At 51.3% G+C, this 7,524-nt stretch overlaps 1 protein-coding gene, 1 long non-coding RNA gene and 1 other non-coding gene across 8 annotated transcripts in view; 1 reads left to right on the forward strand and 2 right to left on the reverse strand.

Moving 5' to 3' along the window:
* Positions 1-3,904, reverse strand: part of SLC25A42 (solute carrier family 25 member 42) — a 32,765-nt gene extending 28,861 nt beyond the window's left edge. For 4 of the 6 annotated variants that reach the window (XM_044253808.1, XM_044253802.1, XM_044253807.1 and 1 more), the window contains exon 1: positions 3,870-3,904. The gene's annotated coding sequence lies outside the window, so the exon portion shown is untranslated. The remainder of the gene's footprint in view (positions 1-3,869) is intronic. The other 2 variants (XM_044253803.1, XM_044253805.1) reach the window with 2 other exon arrangements.
* On the forward strand, positions 1,138-2,867 carry LOC122909532. The gene is made up of 2 exons (XR_006385156.1): positions 1,138-1,749; positions 2,436-2,867. It is a non-coding gene; the product is annotated as an uncharacterized LOC122909532 (long non-coding RNA).
* Positions 1,664-1,772, reverse strand: LOC122911052. Its single transcript, XR_006385378.1, has one exon. It is a non-coding gene; the product is annotated as a U8 small nucleolar RNA (small nucleolar RNA).
* Positions 3,905-7,524: the final 3,620 nt, after the last annotated feature.

A 7,524-nucleotide genomic window follows, 5' to 3' on the forward strand; every position in this document is an offset into this window, starting at 1 on the left:
GGAGAGGGGCCTGGTGACATTCTCCCTCAGGTCCCCTGGGAGAAAGCGACCCTGCAGTCTTAGTCTGTTGGGGCCGGTGACAGAAGACCATAGCCTGGGTGGCTTCCAGACAATATGTCTCACAGTTCTGGAGGCTGGGAAGTCCATGATCGAGGTGCCAGCAGACTACGTGTCTGGTTGAGAGCCCTCTCCCTGGTCCACGGATGGCTTCTTGCTGTGCCTCACCAAGCAGAAAAGGCAAGGGCCCGCTTGTAAGGCCTCTGATCCCATTCAGCAGGGCTCCACCCTCATGACCTAATCACCTCCTCAAGGCCCCACCTCCTAAAGCCATCACGTTCGGATAAGCTTTCAACACAGGAATTTTGTGGGATGGGAGACCACCATCCATCTCTAGCGCCTGGCAACACCTTGATTTTAGCCTTCTGACCTCCACAACTATGGCGGAATGACTCCCTCTTGTCTGAAGCCACCCAGTTTGTGGTAATCTGTTACAACAGCCCCAGGACGCTGACACGACAGGAGTCTAAGGCCAATGCTCCTGGCACCAGTGGGTGCCCTGCCCATGGCCCTGAGGTCATTCCTCCCCTCCCTGGATCTCTCAGGTCGCCCTGTTGACACAGCTCCGACAGAAAACCTGGCTTCTGCTGACCTTTGTTGAGACCCTAGAATCCAAGCACTCAGCTGCAGCAAAAGGTACTCAGGGAAGAAAACAAACGTTGACAAGCGTATTTTAAAAATAGCGCAGTGACCGGGGAGGGGCCGCCGGGGGGCCATGTTCTATCTCTTCAGCTGAGTGTCAGCTTTGTTAGTGTCTAACTGCCAAAACCGAAGAACAAAAACAGGACAGGTGGGAAAAGGCCTGGCCTCAGTCTGATGATGCCCTCCACCTGGTACTAACGGCGGGAAACAGCTGACAACTTTCCCCCAAAGATTTAATATCTGACTTATCTCAATCTCATCTGACAGTCAAGTTCTCCTGCTGGATCCAAAGGGAAAAACAAAAACTTAGTAACAGCCAAAATCTTAAATCTCCCCTCCCAGGACTGTGGCCAATGCCCAGGTCTCTTTCTTGCAAGTAATGGACCCACCCCCCTCACCCAACCCAGTCCCCTGCCAAACCCAAGGTTTTCTCCAGAGCTCTACAGAGGAGGGACTCAAATATTCCTTGGATTGAACTTTAGTCCAACTGGGGAAGAGGAATAGAGATATAATGTTTAATCACCACTGCATGGGCCAGAACACCCAAGAGATGGACAGAAAGCCCAGAAGTGGCGTTCAAAAGGATCTCTCGGGCTGTGCTTTACCTATCAGACTGGAGAAACCAGGACATTTGATTGTTAACTGTTCTGGCTGCTGAGAGAGGAAACAAGCGATCCAGTTTTACAGCGGAGAGAAAACTGAGGGCAGCACAAAGTCTCTGGAGGAACATTACCATTTCAATAGACATGCCCTTTGGCCTGGCCTCTCCTAGGAAGCTCCCTGAAGACCAGGAGGTTTCGGAAGCATCTGGGCTGGAACCCACACATGATCGTTGCGTATCTGCTCATGACTGTGTCCATCTATTCATTTCAGCGCAGCTTGTAGGAGAAAGTATGAGTGACAACTTCCAACAGTTGTTGGCAAGCGACTGGCTATAAAACTGGCACACCCATTTGGTAAGAATCTCAGGTAAATCTATCAGGGGTTTAATCACGCATCATGCGAGCTCCAATCATCATGTTCCGATCTGCCCTCCCGAAGGAGGAACAGGTAAGGATTTTTCTACCCGACGATCCTATCAGGGGTTTAAAAGAGGTGGGGGATATACAAGCCATAGATTATCTCTGGTAGAAAACAGGGCAAGTTGACCATGGATGCTTCCAGAAGGGTACAGGGTGCAGACAAACCCGCCTGGTTTTCACCGTATGTCCTTTTGTATTTTTTTAACCATATAAATCAAATACTTTGTCCAAGTTTATATATTTGCATATGTATATATGTAACATATGTACATCTGTAGTATATAAAACGTATGTATATGCAGATATAAACATGTATGTATGTATCTACATATATACACACACACACATGCACATACATAAACACAAACATCTTAAATGACACTTTTGGAATGTAGACAGAAAACCCCCTTGGCTTCGGTTTCTGAAGGTGAAGGTGACATGACCCTCTGGCATATTCTGGCACCATCTTTGCCAGGAGAGACAGGGGGGGTGAGGCACTATACAGACTTCACAGGAAACCACACCATGTTATGACTTTTCCACAACAAAGCTACTGTCTCCTTCTATGCTGCACACTTGCAAATCATACTCCAGGGAATTTACACAGTTCCAGAAAGATCATTACTCCCAGCACCTCATCAGTTTTACAGTTTGGCTCAGAGTGGTTATATTATTAGCTCTCCTCACTCTGAAGAGTGTTTCCCTACTCTCTAGGTTTATCGACTTTAAGAGCCCAAGGAGTTCTTGAGGGTCTTTGGACTGCAAGAGCTGGGGTCAGAGGCCGGAAGCCTGTAACTCCCTCCCAGGCGACCCAGCCGCTGGAGGCAGCCAAGGTGCTGAAGTCCTGCCCCTGCAGTGTCCCCGCCCCCACCCAGCCCGGGACACTGAGACACGTGCTACAGCAACGATCAGGGGCCTCCCCTTCCAGCTCAGTCTTTCCGGACTCAAAGTCATGACTCCTGAGGAACAGCTGCAGAGAAGGTGGGGGTCCCCTCCCCTACCAACCTCTCAGAGAAAAGCACAACAGATGGGCAAAAATGGGGAAGGTCTACAAAGAAGGGTCAGCAAAGCTCAGGGAGGGATGGGCTCTGCCTCCCCAATTCAAGTCTCTTTATGTTTGTTGCTGATAAAATGGAGATAATTATGGGTTTTGCGTGGCCGAAGGGATTATTGGAAGCCTGGAAATCACTTTACAGACTGTCAAAAAAGAAAAGATAACATCTGGGTGGGCTCTTCTTTTGGGTGGGGGAGGGTGATATCCTGAGATTGCTAGGCTTGGGTGAATGTTGGGGGACCTGGATGTGTGCGGGGCGGGGGTGGGATGGGTTGCAGTTCAAGGATTACGGAGAGGGGCACAAATACAGATGCACATTTAAGAAAGTACAGGTGGGCACATAGACTGGGCTGTGTGATGGAGAAAGCCTGGAAACGCACAGGGCAGGTGGAGGAATGGGGGAGATTACTTGAAGGCCCTGACCCAAGTGGCTGAAGGAAGGAAGCAAGCAAGAGAGGGGCACAGACCTGGACATGAGCAAAAGCAGTGAGGGGATATGAACCGGCCCAGGTGTGAGTGGGGGGCCACGAGCTGGGCACCACAGGCTCAGGCGTAAGTGGAGGGGGTGTAGGCCTAGTGGCAGAGGTGGGGGTGCATGGATCTGGGTGTGGAGGTCTCATCAGAGGAAGGATTTTAGGTGATCTGGGGGTATCCATAAGGACGGGGGCGGTGGCAGGTGTGTGAGGGAGAATATCGGTGGGGACACGGACTCAAGTGCGTATAGGTGTGAAGATCCAACTGTGCCAAGCGCCTGGAGACACGGCCCCAGAGGCGCGGGGGATGTCAGCGAGGTGGACAGTCTCAGGTGTATGGGGGGGGGTGTCAACAAGAAGGGACATGGTGTCAGGTGTGCGCGGACTGTGAGGGTTCAGATCCTGCTAGAAAGGCCCCCAAAGAGCACCAGACGCGGGGTGTGTGTGGGGCGGGGGGCTTTAACCTCTCCCTACCCCTGCGACGCTGCTGTCACGCCCTGTTTCGCCCGCCCCCGCCCCCGCCCCCGGACCAACGACAAGACAGTGCCTCGCCCTGGCTCGGCCCGAGGGGCGCGGGCCCCCGGACGCCTGCGTCACCCCGCGCCCTCTGCTCCCCCTCACCGGCTGGGACGAGTCGCCTTCACCACCACCGCCGCCGCCGCCGCCGCCACCGCCGCCTCCGGCCACCGCGGCTCCGCCTCGCGCACCACCCCTCCCAAGCGCGCGCGGCGGGAGGGGTTCACGCCACCCCCCGATTGGCTGCACGATGGCCAATCGGCGTCGAAAAAGACAACGATTGGTTGTCATGAAACAGAAGGGCAGCCCCCAAGGCCAGTCATGGATGGGTAGAGGCGGGCTATTGGGTAAGGTTTTCGGTCCCAGGTGCCACAAGGAAGTAAATGGTGCTGAGGAGTCTAGTGAGTGGGGGGAGGGTGGCATAGGATAAGGCAAGGGAGCTACTAGGCCACCCAGGACCTTTTGGGCCAGTTAAGGGCTTGGGGAAGAGAAGGAATGTTTGGCAGGAGGTAAGTGCTGCATCACTCTTGTGGTCTGTAAAGACCGGCAGGGTGAGAGGTTATGATGGGAGTAGGGCCATTGTGTGAGCAGGGAGATTGGACCGGTTACAGTAGTCACCCTGGAGCACAGAGAGCATCTTAGACCAGGAAGGAGAGGAACAGAGGCAGACAGATTTGGGGTGTGTTGTTATGGATAGGCCCAGCTACCTAACTGGTACAAAATGAAACCAATACCTAACGAAACATGGGATCCCTTAATTCACAAATTACTGAGTTCTAGCCAGCGACAGCAGAATCTATTAGACCGGGTGCTGGGCCCTGTATGGCTGCATGGGCTGAATGCTCAGGAAGCCAGCCCTGCTTGTGGAGTAGAGCAGATGGGCTTGCCTTGCTGGTGGCCTGGTTACAGGTGGGTGAGGTGCTAGGGGATGGGATGAGGTTGTTGGGACTGGGGTGGGAGCAGCAGAGTGGGAGGCAGGTGAGGACTGAGCAGAGCCTTTGCTTTTAGTATCTTTAAATATTCATTTATTTTTAAATATTTATTTATCTATCTTAGAGAGAGAGAGAGAAGGCAAGCGAGACGGGGAAGTGGAGGAGGAGGGAAGAGTATCCCAAGCAGACACCACACGAAGCCCAGTGCAGGGCTTGATCCCATGATCTTGAGATCATAACCTGAGCCAAAACCAAGAGTCAGATGCACAACCAACTGTGCCACCCAGGCGCCCTGGTGACTTTGCTGTTCAGAATGGCCATCAAGCATAGTGCTTAGTGCAAGGTGATGGTGTGCTTATGGAGAAGGTACGTGTTAGATAAGCTTTGTTCAGGCATGAGTTAGAGTGCTATTGGCAGGGAGTTCAATATGAATGAGCCAACAATACTAAGTAAGGTGTCTTTCAATATAAACACGCGAAATAAGATTATGTACTGACATACTATACCGACAATAGCACTTGCAAGAACCTAACCCCGTATTCTTCCACGGGCAATGGTGTGGTGTTCACGAATTAGCTAATGCAGCATTTGCAGCGACCTTATAGAACGTAACTGCCACGACTAATGAGAATCAACTATGAATCAGTGGCTCGTGGTGACAACTATGACACAGAAGTGGAGAAAAGGGAAACGTGTGAAGTATTTCTGAGAGGTCAGAGAGTTCTTGAAAGCAGGGCCAGAATTTGAACCTCAACTTTTGACCCTGGAACCACACTGCATGCTCTCAGGTAGAAGAGGATGTCTCCAGGTGCCAAGGCCTTAGGCCTTGTCTTTCTTACCTGAAAGATGAACATGTGTCTCCCTGCTTGGACGGGCCCAACTAGCGCGGAGTCTAGGATTTGGTCAAACTCTTCACTCTCAGCTGAGCCAACATAAATGATCTTCCACTCCAGATCTGTAAGGATATGGGGAATTAAGGATTTTAAATAGCTGGGCAGCATGAAGGCAGGGGAAGGTCTTCTCACGTGAGTCGTAGACAGATCCTTAATATACTGAAAGATTTTTATTCTCAAGAATACCTGACATCTGCTGGAGACTGAGTGCCAGGCATCACAAGCCTGAACACTGGAGTGGGCATGAAACTCTGCTTCTAATGGGGAAATTTTCCCCGTGAGCCTAGCTTTGCCAGACAACCTTGACTCTGCATCTCTGGGGAAACTCAGAGATCTCAGAGCCTGAGGGTGAACCGTATGGCAGAGGTAGAATTAGGAGCCACGTGACAGAGGCGTGCTGAGGAGGGAAGAGCAGGGAATTGGGCCACTTCAGGGCCCTGCCCACTGGGTCCTGGGATAGGAAGCAGCATCCTCTTTCACACACAGGGACCGGTGCCACCGAACTGAATAGATCCCTCGACAACTGGGGCAGGGCAGCAGATTCCAATCCAGTAGGAGAGCCAGCAGGCAGGAGGGGGAAGACGAGGCCACTGAGGGAGCCAGCCAGCCCCCAGGTCTTCCAGTTCCGGCACTAACTCATGCCTACTCTCAGATGTTTGGGGGACAGTGACTTGGTCAACAAATGTGGCATTGTAGGTGATCCTATGAACCCCAACTTGCTTGCATCCCATCCAGTAGGGGGAATTTCATCCCTGAGTAGGTTCCAGCAAGGTGAAAGGAAAAGTGCTTAAGGATCCTGCCCAGCAAGCACAGGAAATTCCCGGTGACCGCTGCCTCTTGCAGGAGGTCCAAGTGGATCAGGGGCAAGGTCACGCTAGTACAGGGGACCTTGGCAGGAGACCTGCAACTTATTTTAGGTTCTTTGAAATTACACAACCTACAGCTCCAGCAGCCGGCGGAAATTTCACAAGCTATGAGTTTCACAGGAAGCAAACTGTTGTTGAAGTTGCCCTGTTTCTTGGTTCAGTGTCCCACAACAGCATCCAACTGGGGAAACACTGCTATGCTGAGCCACTGCTATGCTGAGCCACAGTTATGGAGGTTTGTCACTTGAGCCCCATGCTCTTCCTCGATACACTGATTTCCTTTCCCATTGCAGCATCACCTAGGCCTTCTACTCAGGGTCCCTAGCAGGTCTGTGGCATAGTGACCATAAAGCTCACCAGGATTCAAACCCCCCAGTCTCTTAATATTTGCAGGGACCAGTTAAATTTACTGATTTACCTTTGTGACAAGGAGTGATACGACTAAACAGAACAGGTTTCTGGATGAACAAAAACCAAGATGACTCTGTCTTTACCTTTCTAACATAGCTTTCTATTTTGGTAGCTTTCCTCCCAGCCTTGCCCCACCCCCCCCAACATGGAGTCCTATATGTGTGCATTTAACTAATCTGCTGGGGCAAGATAAAAAAAGGAGACTGAAGGAGAGCAGGTCCCGTGAGGGTCACAGGCACTGGGTATTCAGTACCACTGGCAAAACCCAAACAAAGAGTGGTGTGGGTGCTGCCCCAAGAAAACGCACTGGGCCAGCAGCCAGGCAAATGGGCCACAATGACTCCCTCAAGAGAGGCCAAAAAGAAACCTGACAAATGACTGAGGACCATAGAGAAATACTGACTCAAGGGGTTAGAGGAGATGATAAAGTCATCTGCAGAAGACAGCAGATACTTGAAAATAAGGACCTATAACCTGGATCATCTTAAACTTGTTAGGTGTTTTAAGCAGAACCATACTTAAGTTGCTCCATTTCTTATTTTTACTTTTATTTATTTAAGATTTTATTTATCTGTTTGGCAGAGATAGAGAGAGATCACAAGTAGGCAGAGAGGCTGGGGGGTGGGGTGTGGTGGTTGGCGCGCAGGCTCCCCGCCAA

Source organism: Neovison vison, chromosome 6 (genome assembly GCF_020171115.1).
Source record: "Neovison vison isolate M4711 chromosome 6, ASM_NN_V1, whole genome shotgun sequence".
In the NCBI taxonomy this organism is placed as follows: Eukaryota; Metazoa; Chordata; class Mammalia; order Carnivora; family Mustelidae; genus Neogale; species Neogale vison.